This window comes from Bufo bufo, chromosome 1, assembly GCF_905171765.1.
Source record: "Bufo bufo chromosome 1, aBufBuf1.1, whole genome shotgun sequence".
Classification (NCBI taxonomy): Eukaryota; Metazoa; Chordata; class Amphibia; order Anura; family Bufonidae; genus Bufo; species Bufo bufo.
The window spans coordinates 569313397-569331595 of NC_053389.1; positions in this window are offsets into that span (position 1 = coordinate 569313397).

The following is an 18199-nucleotide window of genomic DNA, read 5'->3' on the forward strand; positions in this document are numbered from 1 at the left end:
GCTTCCAGCATGAGCGCTTGGTTTCGGCCAGACAAAAACTGGTGCACGGATCGGTTTTTGTCTGTCCGAAACCCAGCCTAGCCAGATACTGCCATTCACTGCCAGACCCCATTGACTATAATTGGATCCGGGGGGATACGGATGGTTTCCTGCCAAAACCTGGCACTCATGCTGGAAACTGGCGCGATCCCCAAAGGATCCCATTATAGTCAATGGGGTCTGGCAGTCAACAGGTGTATCTGGCTAGACCTGACACTGTGAACTCTCAGCAGGAACAGCCTGCCGGACAGCTTTACCGCAGATGTGGAAGTAGCCTTAGTCACTTCTTACCATCCATTATAGGTGTAATTCACCTGTCCATGCTCAAGGGTAGTGAGGATACGTATACAGAAACAGCAGATTTGTTTCAGAAATTTCATCAGAATTGGGCTGTCCTGCAGCAAAAACATGGATTTCTGCCAGACCCATTCAGATAAAGCTGGGTTCACATCACCTTTTTCCCCAATCATTTAACCAGGCATGGGATTCAGCCAGTTTCCTCCAGTTCTCCAGATCCGGTTGTTAAAATTACGACTGGATCGGAGAACTGTGTTTGTGGCTGAGTCCCGATCCGGTGCTCTGGCTGTGGCAAGGCAGCTGGAGATGTTCCTTAGTTGGGTATATATGGTGTATGTATGTGTGTTGCATATATAATGGGATACGTATATGTAAACATGAGTTGTGATGCCGCGTTTCTGCCATTGAGTAGGGAACCTGTTGTTAAAAATTTTAATCCCACCCCTGCATTTTCACGTATACAAAAAACATATGCCTCAGACTGATGTCATACAATGGCATCAGTTCACCATAGAGTTCCATTGCAAGAAAAAATGTATACTTTTTTTACCGGACTGTGCAGGATACAAGAATGTGGTGTATTGTGTTTTTTGTAACTTTTTTTTTCTAACCTATATGTCAAACGGAGGCATGAACCATGATGTGAACCGAGCCTTAGGCCTCCTGCACACGAGTGTAGGTGTCCCGTGCCCGTGCTGCGGACCGCATATGCGGATCCGCAATACACGGGCGCCGTTTCGTGGGCATTGCGCATCACAGCCATTCACTTCAATGGGTCCGCAAATCCAGAGATGCGGAATGGTGCGGAACGGAAGCCACGGAACGGAACCCTACGGAAGCACTACAGAGTGCTTCTGTGGGGTTTCGTCCCGTACTTCCGTTCCGCAAAAAGATAAAACATGTCCTATCTTTTTGCGGAACGGGCGGATCGCGGACCCATTAAAGTGAATGGATCCGCGATCCGCTGCGGCTGCCCCGCAGTCGGTGTTCATGCATTGCAGCCACGGGGCGCACACGTTGGTGTGCAGGAGGCCTAAGAAAGAGAGATAGACAATAAATATGAGATAAATATGGCATGCTCTTTTTGGCAATGACTGGCGTACTTCAGTATGTATATTAATAATTATAAATGAGTTATATTAATGTTAAACTTTTACAATGCTGTCAGTATAGTTATCATCCGTTTTCCTTTGCTTCCCATCAATCATGATGTACCATAAGTATTCCAGTTGGTAATAAGTAGACCAGTGGGATGATAAACTCTTAAGCATAAACGGTTAAAATGTGCCTCCAACTTCCTCCATTCTCAGATTGTACCATATGATGCCGTCTATTAATGATACTAGGGCATCTCCAGACCCAGTCTGTATCAGTTATCTGTGGAAATGATGCCACCCTTGTATGATTACTGTGTTGGCTTTATAACGTCTTACATATGCTATACCACATACAGGATTCTCCCAACATACAGTGATAAGGGCATCCAATACACTTTACAAAGTGAATCAGTGTCTATGAACCACTAAGACAATCATATCTCATTATATAGGAGCTTGTATGGTATCTGCTGCAGTACATGGATGTGATTGAGTCATGGGCAGCAATCCCATTGATATCTCTGTACCAGCAATTACTGATTATTTGTCATCTGAGAAGCAGCCAGAAGGGGCCTCAATTATCCATTGGAACAGTAATCATTTATGGTTCAGGGACTCCGAAATCTATTTAACTGATGGAAATGCTAGGCACATGAGGTCATCCATAAAACGGGAATGTTTTTAAGACAAGACATGGATTTATTTACACAGTGTGGGGGACATTTATCAAGTCTTCTAAGACAGTTCTGTGGCATAAAAATGGCGCAAGTGATGCCCGTATGCGACATTTGGTCAAATTGTGTCACATTTGATGATCCTTGCCACTTTTAGAAGTGGAGTGAAAAGTAGGTCAAGATTTTAGATTACAACACCTCATTTATATGTGACTTTTTGAAAAGTTCCAAAAAAATCGCATCTCCACATAGGCATACACCACATTGCACTTGGACTAAATATATTATTACTGTACGTCATTTCATAAGTTTGGCTCAACCTCACAAAGCAAAGACAGACTTAAAGCTGACACCAAAACCACTGCAAAAGATAAAATCTATCTATCTATCTATCTATCTATCTATCTATCTATCTATCTATCTATCTATCTATTATCTATCTATTTATCTCATATTTATCTATCTATCTATCTATCTATCTATCTATCCATGTTCTATCTATCTATCTATCTATCTATCTATCTATCTATCATCTATCATCTATCTATTTATCTCATATTTATCTATCTATCTATTATCTATCTATCTATCTATCTATCTACAGTATCTATCTATCTATCTATCTATCTCATATTAATTTATCTCATATTTATCTATCTTTCATCTATCTATCTATTATCTATCTTCTATCCATGTTCTATCTATCTATCTATCTATTATCTATCTATTATCTATCTATCTATCTATCTATCTAAATATCTCATATCTATTTATCTCATATTTATCTATCTATCTTTCATCTATCTATCTATCTATCTATCTATCTATCTATCTAATATCTATCTATCTATCTATCCTTTATGTCTACATCTATCTGTCTATCTATCTAACTTTCTATTATCTATCTATCCATCTCTAATTGTCTTCTATTTGCATGCACATGCACCTCTTACTGCGTTTTTGGAGGATGAAAACTAGATCTTTTGGAATAATTAATAATAGTTAATATTATGTGCACACTAACCTTACTAATAAGGAATAATAATTGTATGTAAATGATTCTGTTTTATTTGTGCAGACATAATGTTTCTAGAATATGCCTGTAGAATTTTACGTCAGTGGGGAAGTGAAGCATTTAGCGTTTAGAATGGTCGGGACTTTCATATGTTTTTCGTACATGACACCAAACGTGACATACCTGCACTTAAAGGAGATCTCCATCTATTTCGTCACTTAGCCTCTAAAAAATAAATGGGGTCACTGTTTTGTCCTCACTGAGCACCACCTTGTGTCACTTACAGGTGAAACTCGAAAAAATAAGAACACCGTGCAAAAGTCCATTTATTTCAGTAATGCAAATTAAAAGGAATTGCATTAATGCAGCTTAAAATTAGAATTTTGTGAAAAGGTTCAATATTCTAGGCTCAAAGTGTCACACTCTAGTCAGCTAATTAATCCATAACCCCTGACAAAAGGATACCCGAGATTGTGACTTTAGGGTTTCATAAGCTGTAAGCCATAATCATAGAAATTATACCAAATACAGGCTTGAAATATCTCACTTTGCATGTAATGAGTCTCTCATATGTTAGTTTCACCTTTTAAGTTGCATTACTGAAATAAATGAACTTTGCACGATATTCTAATTTTTGGAGTTTCACCTGTATATTCTTTTCTCATATCATTCTTGTACAGATTTTCATCACTAGCATTACATAAAGTCAGATCCCTTCATAGCCTGTGAATGTGTGTATTCTTCCAAGATATCCACATGAGTGCAACAAGACTGAACAGCTTGTACTTGTTCCCAAAGAGCAAATAAAACGAGTGCGTGGTTGTACCTACAGGGAATAGGATAATCTGGAGCTTCCCCAATGACAGAATAAAGACTCCAATATACTGGACCTTTTATTACTGCTCCATTGAGGAACTCCATTCTGCAATTAGCGCTGAGCTATAGCCATATGGAAGATGTAGCTGCAGAGTCTATCATTAACGCTTGGCCATTGTTCACAAGCTACATCCTAATTACATAATCATTATGGCAGAGTTTTGTTACATGCAAGACGCAGCTTGTTTCCACAGGCTCATATTTCACGTGTGGTCATTCAGAGAAGCACAGCCGTGAAGAAAGATGTCTATGTGGCAGCAATGTTCTTGTCTGGGGAAAAAGCCCCACTGCAATGCATCATTTCAAAAATCCTAGACATGCATTTATGAAGAGTTATCTATACGTGGACTCTAGGGCATCCATGTAGAAGTCATTTAAAAAAAATTGACACAAGTTGATGTACACAATTGATTTATCAAGAAATATTCTAAATTATCAACAGCTAAGTGGGTATCCATATAAAGACAATCCCCCCCCCCCCCCCCCATTATCCCTTTTAGAGCATATGGATGTCATAGAAGGGGATCTCCACTGAAGACCCTATCTATAAGCTAGAATGGAGAGGTGCTCTATAAGAGCAGCACACACTCTGGCAGACTCCTGAGTCCTTGCATTGCACGGACGGCTATTCATATGTATTGCTACCATGTAATTCTACATTTCCCCTACAAATAGCATGAAAATACCTGGGTGACACGTCTGGTGCAAAATCAGCCTTTTTATCTTTATTATGTATAGATAATTGTAATTCTGCTACAAGGTTTGTGTGATATGATGGTATCTGATCACGTTGGAAATGTCCCAATATATTAAGAACTTGAATGCTTATGTTTTTTGTCTGGACTGGTAATACGGTAATAAATGATATTGATGGCCTATCCTCAGGATCAGCATGGGTCAGATCGACAGGGGTCTGACAACCCACACCCTGCCGATCAACTGTTACCTGGTGCCAGAATTCGGCACTGGAACTACACAGCTCCATCCACTGTCTAGCAGTAACCAGCTCCATCCTCTACACCAGGAATGCCCAACCTGTGGCCCTCTAGCTGTTGCAAAACTACAATTCCCATCATCAGTTTTGCAACAGCTGGAGAGCTGCAGGTTGACTATCCCTTCTCTACACATTGGACAGTGCTGTGTAGTTCTGGAACTGACTTTCAGCACTGGTGCCACCCTGAAACAGCCTATCTTTGGAGGTTGTGGTGTCAGACCTCTGTCGATCTGATATTGATAGTAGTTGTAGATATATCTACGACTACTATTTGTTCGACCCGAGTCCCAGGGCCATTCATGGACCACTTAGAAGACACATATATCTTTGGTCTGACCTGGGTCTGCTTTCTACAACTGTCAGTGGGTCTGCTTTCTACAACTGGACTTTTCATTTTTACACGATCTGATATTGATGACCTATCCTAATGATGTGGCATTATTATCAAATTCTGGACATCCTGTTCAAAGGGGTTAACCAGTAATTAATACTGATGACCTGTCCTCTAGACAGGTCATCATTATCAGAACATCGAAGGTGCGACACCAGGACCCCCGCCGATTAGCTATTAGAAGAAGCCGGCGCTCCGTCAGCACTGTGGCCTCTTTCTAGGCCATGTGACGTCACCGTACATCAGTCACATGACCTAGTTGCAGCTAAGGCCCATTGAAGTGAATGGGGCTGAGCTGCAATACCAAGCTCAGCCGCTGTACTATCTTACCATCTTGAAACAGGTGATCAGCGAGGGTCCCGGAACTTGGACCCCCGCCAATGTGATAATGATGACCTATCCTGAGGATAGGTCATCATTATCCATTTCTGGATAATCCCTTTTAGGCCTCCTGCACACGACCGTAGATGTCCCGTTGCCGTATTGCAGACCGCAATACACGGGCACCGTCCCGTGTGCATTCCACATCATGGATGCAGACCCATTCACTTCAATGGCTAAGGCTTCATTCACCATTAGAAGCCTCTGCAGCAGATTCCGTCAAAGGTGGAGTACAGTATAGCTTAACGTGCTGACAGAAACCCAGTAGACCCCATTGCCCATCATTTGACACATACGACACTGTTGTCATTTTCCTTGCTCCCATAACAGTGCGAGTATGAACCCAATTACATTTTTTATCTATGATTTCTTATATAATTCCAACATATTCTGCAGTGCTATTTGACTATTACCACCAGTGCCTGTTGAGGGTTACAATCTAATTTTCATGCCAAACACACACTGACACAATTTTCATACAAAGTCAGATGACCAATATAGTATGTTATTGGGGTGTGGTAGGCAATACGCCCTTAATGCAGATGCATTCAACTGTGTCCGTATTGCAATCCGCATTTTTCACACTCCCATTACTAGAAATGACTATTCTTCTCCACAATATGGACAAGAATAGGACATCATCTGGTATTTGCAGAACAGACGCACATTTTTTGGGCAGAACCATAGAAATGAATGGGTCCATGTGCGGATCAGATGTGCGGTTATAGAGGTAACGCTGTTAAACACGGATGCACCGTGCATTTCTCCTAAATTGTATTCAGAGCTACAACATGTGTTCCTTTAGAGATAAGAATGTGGCCTATTTGCTCATATATCAGGAGCAGACACAGAGCGAATGATGTCACAGTTGGCACACTACACATAGCGAATAACACAAGTTATAAGAAATAATGAGAAAACCCTGCTTAATCTGTGCTGCTTGTATTCCTCAATGAAAACTGCCTGGTCACATCGTATCATCATCCACTGTGCTTGTATGCATCCAACTTATTTCATCTGGTCCCTAAAGAGCCATCTATTCTGCAGAAGCTATCTATCACAGCAGTGTTTTTCTCTGTATGTTACTCACCTGTCCACTGCCCCATGGATAATACCTACATGTCCCACTAGTGCATAGTAATGGGAACCAGATTTGTTCATTGATAGTGCAGCATACGTCGGGCGCACTACTTGGGGTTTCTTAAAGTACATGTTTGTCGTGACGCCAGTTGCAATGAAGCGACAAGGGCACAGGGCCCCTTTTAGTGATATAGTAGTTAATGGTACCCCGGTTTAGGAATGGCAGAGTGGTGTAGGGTGGCCTAAATGTCCCTTAATAGTGATAGCTCTGCCGTGTTTGTTGCCACCTGCTCGTGAACCAGGCATATGACGCTTGAACACAAACAGTTGCAAAATAAGAGATGCACGTTATGCAGGAGCTGGAATTTAATACATAATATGACACGAGGTTACCCATAGGAGACAGTAGCAGGGTGCAAAGGTGGTAATGCACCTCTGGGGCGTTACAATAGCTATGGATAATTATTCATTGTAGGGGACACCTTGCAAATGTAACACCCCTTTGGACAGCCCTCGGTAGGGAGGGTGTATGGTGGTTCTCACCTCACTATGAAGCAGCGCCTCCACTGTAACACCCCTTTGGGCAGCCCTCGGTAGGCAGGTTGTATGGTGGCTCTTACCTCCACCCAAAGCTTGGAGCTCTATAGGACAGCAGGAGGGTCTTCCTCTTCTCCCAGGGGCCAACTTGGGAAACCCCTGCCCAGCTCAGTACTCAGTAAGAGTTAAAGGGGTTGTCTGAGTTAGTTTTTTGTTCTTTATATGTTTCAAACTAATCAAATGTAACAGCTTTGCCATGTACTTATGAATCTGTAGTTGCTCCTTTCTCAGATTTCACTGATGGTCACATGACCTGTGATGTCAGCTTCTCTCCCTGCTCTGATAATAATAAGTGCACAAGCCTGAGAGAGCTGTACACCATATGTCACTGTGCTGGCCACGCCCCCCTTCACTGCCGGCTTCTGCTTATTGTTCGCTCCATGGATTCTTAACCCCTTCAGCAGCACAGACTCAGGGCTGAAGGCTTTACTGAGTAGCTGCAGGCAGTGAGGAGACAAATGCTGGGCACAGGAGCTAACAAAGGAGTTCTGCAGAGCATTGCACAACAGGTAGGGGGAAGATCCTGTGTGTATCAGCAGTGTCATTATACAGCTGGGACCTGTAGCCCTACACATACAACATTCTGCTGAGTCTCCCAGCAGGCAGACATGTCACTCACGGCAGGACTTGTATTCACTCCCTTTGAAGAGCAGGGGGAGGGGCAGAGATTGTTGTTATTGCAGGTAAACAAAGGGCCAGAAGAGAACCAGGGAAATGAGGAAAAATTATTATTTTTTTACCTAAAACCTGCCTAAAAACTGATCAACAAATTTATTTGCGAATGGGTGAACAATGTTGAAGAACATAAAGATAATGCAATTAGGTGTTACCGGTTGGAGACGTGTCCCTGTCTTCACAGTATCCAATCAGTGCTGCCAGTGTTAGGATACTGCTAGTCAGGTTTCTTGATGGAGTTTTGGAAGCCAAAATCAGGATTGATTATAAAAGGAGAAAAAGTATAAAGGATAGATACGACTCCTCTTTTTTTAATCTGCTCCTGGGTTTTGCTTCCAAAAGTGCTTGCAGAAAACTGACTGTGTGGCTGCACCCTTAGGCCTCTTTCACACGGGCATCGCGTGTGAGGGCCGGATAGGATGCGGGTGCGTTGCGGGAAAATGCACCATTTTTCTGCGCGAGTGCAAAGCGTTTTAATGCGTTTTGCACGCTCGTGAGAAAAATCGGCATGTTTGGTACCCAGACCCGAACCCGGACTTCTTCACAGAAGTTCGGGTATGGGTTAGGTGTTCTGTAGATTTTATTATTTTCCCTTATAACATGGTTGTAAGGAAAAAAATAGCATTCTGAATACAGAATGCTTAGTAAAATAGGGATGGAGGGGTTAAAAAAAATAATAATAATCATTTAACTCACCTCATCCACTTGTTCGCGCAGCCCGGCTCGTCTTCTGTCTTCTTCTTTGATGACCTGGGAGGAAAAGTACCTTTGGTGACATCACACATGGTTGCTAGGTGACAATCGGGATGGGGACAGGATATTTATTATTTTCCCTTATAACATGGTTATAAGGGAAAATAATAGCATTCTTAATACAGAATGCTTAGTAAAATAGGGATGGAGGGGTTAAAAAAAAATAATAATAATTTAACTCGCCTCATCAACTTGTTCGCGCTGCCCGGCTTCTTTTCTTTCTTGTTCTTTGATGACCTGGGAGGAAAAGGACCTTTGGTGAAGTCACTGCGCTCATCACATGGTCCATCACATGATCCATCACCATGGTGATCAAAGAAGAAGACAGAAGACGAGACGGGCAGCGCGAACAAGTGGTTGAGGTGAGTTAAATTACTATTATTATTTTTTTTAAGCCCTCCATCCCTATATTACTAAGCATTCTGTATTAAGAATGCTATTATTTTCCCTTATAACCATAATATAAGGGAAAATAATAAAGATCCGGTCCCCATCCCGATCGTCACCTAGCAAGCATGCGTGAAAATCGCACCGCATCCGCTCTTGCGATTTTCACACAGCCCCATTCACTTCTACGGGGCCTGCGTTGCGTGAAAAACTCACAATATAGAGCATGCTGTGATTTTCACGCAACGCACAAGTGATGCGTGAAAATCACCGCTCATGTGCACAGCCCCATAGAAATGAATGGGTCCGAATTCAGTGTGGGTGCAATGCGTTCACCTCACGCATTGCACCCGCGTGGAAAACTCGCCCGTGTGAAAGAGGCCTTAGACTGTGCAAGGACACACATCCAACTGGTATCGCCCATTTGGACTGCTGGCAATTTATTCATAAGTAGCAGGAATAATAGAGGAATGGCTCAATATAGAGTTACATTTTAGACAGAGGTGTGCCTTACTTTTCACAACCAGCTTTAGGAGGGTAACGAAAGAAGATATGGAAAAAATGCATAAAACTGATGAATATGTACTGCCATTACTTCTACTCTATACAAACTGACTATTTTTTTGTTGTAGGTTCCCTTTAAAAGGAATAATGAGGCTTCTGCATAGCTTTTTTATATTGAGCACACGTGTTCTGCTTCACCGATGGTGTTCCATCTCGCTTCTTTCACCGTGTGACAGTTTACTTTACTTTTGGTAACATTATTGTCACCAGTTATTAATTCCCACAGGAGACAATTTACCTGCATCAGTAACAATCACTCACTGCCATCTGACTAATCTCATCACTGACCTACTTCCAGCGCATCTCTCCAGGCTTGTACGTACCCTGCTCAGCCAAGCGCACATTGCTAGCCATTCCAACAACTCAACTTTAAAAGGGGTTAAAAGTGCACATTGTAAAATGAAGCCTGTAGAACTGTAGGCAAGAATTATTACTGTGTTGGATACAGATCCAATTTAAACAAAACTTGTTCTCAGCTAAAGTACTAATTCCCATCATGTGTGCCACTGTTCATCCCTTTTGCTTTATACTGCAGCTGATTTTGCATGTTGGCAGGTGTGTAGGGCAGCAGGGTGGCTCAGTGGTTAGCACTCATGCCTTGAAAGGGTTCTGGGTTCAAACCTGACCAAGGACAACATCTGCATGGAGTTTGTATGTTCTCCCCATGTTTGTGAGGGTTTCCTCCGGGTTCTCCGGTTTCCTCCCACACTCCAAAGACATATTGATAGGGAGCTTAGATTGTGAGCCCCATTGGGGACAGCTTGATGCTAATTCTGTAAAGCGCTGCGGAATATAGTGGCGCTATATAAGTGCATTAATAAAAATAAAGTCCATCACCTAGCAGAAGATAGGTCATCAGTTAAAAAATCTCAGAAAACCCTTTGTCTATTTTTGTTTTGCTTTTACTGTATGTAGGTGAATAATGTAATTTGATTATGTGAGCAGCAGAAGCATATTACAGTTCTGTACATATTTAAAGCTAAGTACGGAATCAGGTCTTCTCCTGTGAGTTCATGAATGTCTTTCCAAAAGCTTGCTTAACCACCTCAGCCCCCAGTGCTTAAACACCCTGAAAGACCAGGCCACTTTTTACACTTCTGACCTACACTACTTTCACCGTTTATTGCTCGGTCATGCAACTTACCACCCAAATGAATTTTACCTCCTTTTCTTCTCACTAATAGAGCTTTCATTTGGTGGTATTTCATTGCTGCTGACATTTTTACTTTTTTTGTTATTAATCGAAATTTAACGATTTTTTTTGCAAAAAAATGACATTTTTCACTTTCAGTTGTAAAATTTTGCAAAAAAAATGACATCCATATATAAATTTTGCTCTAAATTTATTGTTCTACATGTCTTTGATAAAAAAAAAAATGTTTGGGTAAAAAAAAAAATGGTTTGGGTAAAAGTTATAGCGTTTACAAACTATGGTACAAAATGTGAATTTCCGCTTTTTGAAGCAGCTCTGACTTTCTGAGCACCTGTCATGTTTCCTGAGGTTCTACAATGCCCAGACAGTACAAACACCCCACAAATGACCCCATTTCGGAAAGTACACACCCTAAGGTATTCGCTGATGGGGATAGTGAGTTCATAGAACTTTTTATTTTTTGTCACAAGTTAGCGGAAAATGATGATTTTTTTTTTTTTTTTTTTTTTCTTACAAAGTCTCATATTCCACTAACTTGTGACAAAAAATAAAAACTTCCATGAACTCACTATGCCCATCACGAAATACCTTGGGGTCTCTTCTTTCCAAAATGGGGTCACTTGTGGGGTAGTTATACTGCCCTGGCATTCTAGGGGCCCAAATGTGTGGTAAGGAGTTTGAAATCAAATTCTGTAAAAACTGACCAGTGAAATCCGAAAGGTGCTCTTTGGAATGTGGGCCCCTTTGCCCACCTAGGCTGCAAAAAAGTGTCACACATCTGGTATCTCCGTATTCAGTAGAAGTTGGGGAATGTGTTTTGGGGTGTCATTTTACATATACCCATGCTGGGTGAGATAAATATCTTGGTCAAATGCCAACTTTGTATAAAAAAATGGGAAAAGTTGTCTTTTGCCAAGATATTTCTCTCACCCAGCATGGGTATATGTAAAAAGACACCCAAAACACATTCCCCAACTTCTCCTGAATACGGAGATACCAGATGTGTGACACTTTTTTGCAGCCTAGGTGGGCAAAGGGGCCCATATTCCAAAGAGCACCTTTCGGATTTCACTCGTCATTTTTTACAGAATTTGATTTCAAACTCCTTACCACACATTTGGGCCCCTAGAATGCCAGGGCAGTATAACTACCCCACAAGTGACCCCATTTTGGAAAGAAGAGACCCCAAGGTATTCGCTGATGGGCATAGTGAGTTCATGGAAGTTTTTATTTTTTGTCACAAGTTAGTGGAATATGAGACTTTGTATGAAAAAAAAAATATATAAAAAAAATCATCATTTTCCACTAACTTGTGACAAAAAATAAAAAATTCTAGGAACTCGCCATGCCCCTCACGGAATACCTTGGGGTGTCTTCTTTCCAAAATGGGGTCACTTGTGGGGTAGTTATACTGCCCTGGCATTTTCCAGGGGCCCTAATGTGTGGTAAGTAGGTAAATGACCAGTGAAATCCAAAAGGTGCTCTTTGGAATATGGGCCCCTTTGCCCACCTAGGCTGCAAAAAAGTGCCACACATGTGGTATCTCCGTACTCAGGAGAAGTTGGGGAATGTGTTTTGGGGTGTCTTTTTACATATACCCATGCTGGGTGAGAGAAATATCTTGGCAAAAGACAACTTTTCCCATTTTTTTATACAAAGTTGGCATTTGACCAAGATATTTATCTCACCCAGCATGGGTATATGTAAAATGACACCCCAAAACACATTCCCCACCTTCTCCTGAGTACGGAGATACCAGATGTGTGACACTTTTTTGCAGCCTAGGTGGGCAAAGGGGCCCATATTCCAAAGAGCACCTTTCGGATTTCACTGGTCATTTTTTACAGAATTTGATTTCAAACTCCTTACCACACATTTGGGCCCCTAAAATACCAGGGCATTATACCTACCCCACAAGTGACCCCATTTTGGAAAGAATAGACCCCAAGGTATTCGCTGATGGGCATAGTAAGTTCATGGAAGTTTTTATTTTTTGTCACAAGTTAGTGGAATATGAGACTTTGTATGAAAAAAAAAAAAAAAAAAAAATCATCATTTTCCACTAACTTGTGACAAAAAATAAAAAATTCTAGGAACTCGCCATGCCCCTCACGGAATACCTTGGGGTGTCTTCTTTCCAAAATGGGGTCACTTGTGGGGTAGTTATACTGCCCTGGCATTTTCCAGGGGCCCTAATGTGTGGTAAGTAGGTAAATGACCAGTGAAATCCGAAAGGTGCTCTTTGGAATATGGGCCCCTTTGCCCACCTAGGCTGCAAAAAAGTGTCACACATCTGGTATCTCCGTACTCGGGAGAAGTTGGGGAATGTGTTTTGGGGTGTCTTTTTACATATACCCATGCTGGGTGAGAGAAATATCTTGGCAAAAGACAACTTTTCCCATTTTTTTATACAAAGTTGGCATTTGACCAAGATATTTATCTCACCCAGCATGGGTATATGTAAAAAGACACCCCAAAACACATTCCTCAACTTCTCCTGAGTACGGCGATACCAGATGTGTGACACTTTTTTGCAGCCTAGATGCGCAAAGGGGCCCAAATTCCTTTTAGGAGGGCATTTTTAGACATTTGGATACCAGACTTCTTCTCACGCTTTGGGGCCCCTAGAATGCCAGGGCAGTATAAATACCCCACATGTGACCCCATTTTGGAAAGAAGACACCCCAAGGTATTCAATGAGGGGCATGGCGAGTTCATAGAATTTTTTTTTTTTTGGCACAAGTTAGCGGAAATTTATATTTTTTATTTTTTTCTCACAAAGTCTCCCGTTCCGCTAACTTGGGACAAAAATTTCAATCTTTCATGGACTCAATATGCCCCTCACGGAATACCTGGGGGTGTCTTCTTTCCGAAATGGGGTCACATGTGGGGTATTTATACTGCCCTGGCATTCTAGGGGCCCTAAAGCGTGAGAAGAAGTCTGGAATATAAATGTCTAAAAAATTTTACGCATTTGGATTCCGTGAGGGGTATGGTGAGTTCATGTGAGATTTTATTTTTTGTCACAAGTTAGTGGAATATGAGACTTTGTAAGAAAAAAAAATAATAATTCCGCTAACTTGGGCCAAAAAAATGTCTGAATGGAGCCTTACAGGGGGGTGATCAATGACAGGGGGGTGATCAATGACAGGGGGGTTGATCAATGACAGGGGGTTGATCAATGACAGGGGGGTGATCAATGACAGGGGGGTGATCAATGACAGGGGGGTGATCAATGACAGGGGGGGTGATCAATGACAGGGGGGTGATCAATGACAGGGGGGTGATCAATGACAGGGGGGTGATCAATGACAGGGGGGGTGATCAATGACAGGGGGGTGATCAATGACAGGGGGGTGATCAATGACAGGGGTGGTGATCAATGACAGGGGTGGTGATCAATGACAGGGGTGGTGATCAATGACAGGGGGGTGATCAGGGAGTCTATATGGGGTGATCACCACAGTCATTGATCATGCCCCTGTAAGGCTTCATTCAGACGTCCGGATGCGTTTTGCGGATCCGATCCATCCATCAGTGGATCCGTAAAAATCATGCGGACGTCTGAATGGAGCTTTACAGGGGGGTGATCAATGACAGGGGGGTAATCAATGACAGGGGGGTGATCAGGGAGTCTATATGGGGTGATCACCACAGTCATTGATCATGCCCCTGTAAGGCTTCATTCAGACGTCCGGATGCGTTTTGCGGATCCGATCCATCTATCAGTGGATCCGTAAAAATCATGCGGACGTCTGAATGGAGCTTTACAGGGGGGTAATCAATGACAGGGGGGTGATCAGGGAGTCTATATGGGGTGATAACCACAGTCATTGATCATGCCCCTGTAAGGCTTCATTCAGACGTCCGGATGCGTTTTGCGGATCCGATCCATCTATCAGTGGATCCGTAAAAATCATGCGGACATCTGAATGGAGCTTTACAGGGGGGTGATCAGGGAGTCTATATGGGGTGATCACCACAGTCATTGATCATGCCCCTGTAAGGCTTCATTCAGACGTCCGGATGCGTTTTGCGGATCCGATCCATCTATCAGTGGATCCGTAAAAATCATGCGGACGTCTGAATGGAGCTTTACAGGGGGGTAATCAATGACAGGGGGGTGATCAATGACAGGGGGGTGATCAGGGAGTCTATATGGGGTGATCACCACAGTCATTGATCATGCCCCTGTAAGGCTTCATTCAGACGTCCGGATGCGTTTTGCGGATCCGATCCATCTATCAGTGGATCCGTAAAAATCATGCGGACATCTGAATGGAGCTTTACAGGGGGTTGATCAATGACAGGGGGGTAATCAATGACAGGGGGGTGATCAGGGAGTCTATATGGGGTGATCAGGGGTGATTAGGGGTGATCAGGGGCTAATAAGGGGTTAATAAGTGACGGGGGGGGGTGTAGTGTAGTGTAGTGGTGCTTGGTGGGACTTTACTGAGCTACCTGTGTCCTCTGGTGGTCGATCCAAACAAATGGGACCACCAGAGGACCAGGTAGCAGGTATATTAGACGCTGTTATCAAAACAGCGTCTAATATACCTGTTAGGGGTTAAAAAAAACACATCTCCAGCCTGCCAGCGAACGATCGCCGCTGGCAGGCTGGAGATCAACTCTCTTACCTTCCGTTCCTGTGAGCGCGCGCGCCTGTGTGCGCGCGTTCACAGGAAATCTCGCGTCTCGCGAGAGGACGCGCCGGCGCGTCCAGGAGGAATGAATCAACCACCTCCAGGACGCGTCTGTGCGTACAGCGGTCCGGAGGTGGTTAAAGAGGTCTCCACAGTGATAGACCGATATGCACACTACCACTCCTTTCAAATGGGTAACTGGGGGTCCCATCCACTGGACTCCCACTGATCATACATTTATCAGTTATCCTGTGGAAAGGTGTCAAATGATGTTCTCACAGGTCAGCATCCCATTTCATACTTGGTTCAAGCTTTGGTAAAGGTTTTCTTACAGGATTGTATCCAAGAGTAAGAAAGGCTTTAAGTGATAAGATCAAATCCTGTCCACCAGTAGTGACTCTAGGAACAATATATAGGGGGGGCACATAAGATACCATAGTTCAAAATGGGGGGGGGGGGGGGCACTAATAACCGTATGCTACTACAGTGCCAGCCCAGCCTGCAGGACATCACAGAGGCCTAGGGTCCACATTATAGCACCACTACATTTACATTTGTTTATTATCAAGAAAGCATCATACATAACTAAAAAACAACAACATTTTTACTGTCCCTTTAAGAAGAAGCCACTGTTATGGGGGATCTGTGGATGACCGTTATGGGCATCTGTGGATGACACTGTTATGGGGTATCTGTGGATGACACACTGTTATGGGGGACCTGTGAATGACACTCTTTTGGGCATCTGTGGATGATAATGTTATGGGCATTTGTGGATGACACACTGTTATGGGGGACCTGTGGATGACACTTTTATGAGCATCTGTGGATGACACTGTTATGGGGGACCTGTGGATGTCACAATGTTATGGGCATCTGTGGATGACACTGTTATGGGGGATCTGTGGAAGACACACTGTTATGGGCATCTGTGGATGACACACTGTTCTGGGCATCAGTGGATGACACTGTTATGGGCATCAGTGGATGACACTGTTATGGGGGATCTGTGGATGACACTCAACCACAACCACGCTCAAACCCAAGTGGTCTAACTTGTTAAATGGCTCCCAAACACAATATGCACAATAACACCTCCCACCCCCACCAACACTTGATTTACCCCATCATGGACAAAAAAAAAAAGTTCAAATCAGAACACACAGCAAAATAGGGCTGGGTGGGCTGGCAAGGGAGGGGTTAATAATAAGTGATGGAGGATGGCCCTGTGTTCACTAGACAAGCACCTTTTGTGCTTCTTCTAACTGTATCTGTCATATAGATAAATTATATAATTATATATATTATATCATACTATATCAATTACAGTTGCAAGAAAAAGTATGTGAACCCTTTAAAATGATATGGATTTCTGCACAAATTGGTCATAAAATGTGATCTGATCTTCATCTAAGTCACAACAATAGACAATCACAGTCTGCTTAAACTAATAACACACAAAGCATTAAATGTTACCATGTTTTTATTGAACACACCATGTAAAGATTCACAGTGCAGGTGGAAAAAGTATGTGAACCCCTAGACTAATAACATCTCCAAGAGCTAATTGGAGTGGAGTGTCAGCCAACTGGAGTCCAATCAATGAGATGAGATTGGAGGTGTTGGTTACAGCTACCCTGCCCTGTAAAAAACACACACAAGTTCTGGGTTTGCTTTTCACAAGAAGCATTGCCTGATGTGAATGATGCCTCACACAAAAGAGCTCTCAGAAGACCTACGATTAAGAATTGTTGACTTGCATAAAGCTGGAAAGGGTTATAAAAGTATCTCCAAAAGCCTTGCTGTTCATCAGTCCATGGTAAGACAAATTGTCTATAAATGGAGAAAGTTCAGCACTGCTGCTACTCTCCCTAGGAGTGGCCGTCCTGTAAAGATGACTGAAAGAGCACAGCACAGACTGTCAATGAGGTGAAGAAGAATCCTAGACTGTCAGCTAAAGACTTACCAAAGTCTCTGGCATATGCTAACATCCCTGTTAGCGAATCTACGACACGTAAAACCCTAAACAACAATGGATTTCATGGGAGGATACCACAGAGGAAGCCACTGCTGTCCAAAAAAAACCATTGCTGCACGTTTACAGTTTGCACAAGAACACCTGGATGTTCCACAGCAGTACTGGCAAAATATTCTGTGGACAGATGAAACCAAAGTTGAGTTGTTTGGAAGAAACACACAACACTATGTGTGGAGAAAAAGAGGCAAAGCACACCAACATCAAAACCTCATCCCAACTGTGAAGTATGGTGGTGGGGGCATCATGGTTGGGGCTGCTTTGCTGCGTCAGAGCCTGGACGGATTGCTATCACTGAAGGAAAAATGAATTCCCAAGTTTATCAAGACATTTTGCAGGAGAACTTACGGCCATCTGTCTACTAGCTGAAGCTCAACAGAAGATGGGTGTTGCAACAGGACAACGACCTAAAGCATAGATGTAAATCAACAACAGAATGGCTTAAACAGAAGAAAAAATGCCTTCTGGAGTGGCCCAGTCAGAGTCCTGACCTCAACCCGATTGAGATGCTGTGGCATGACCTCAAGAAAGCGATTCACACCAGACAT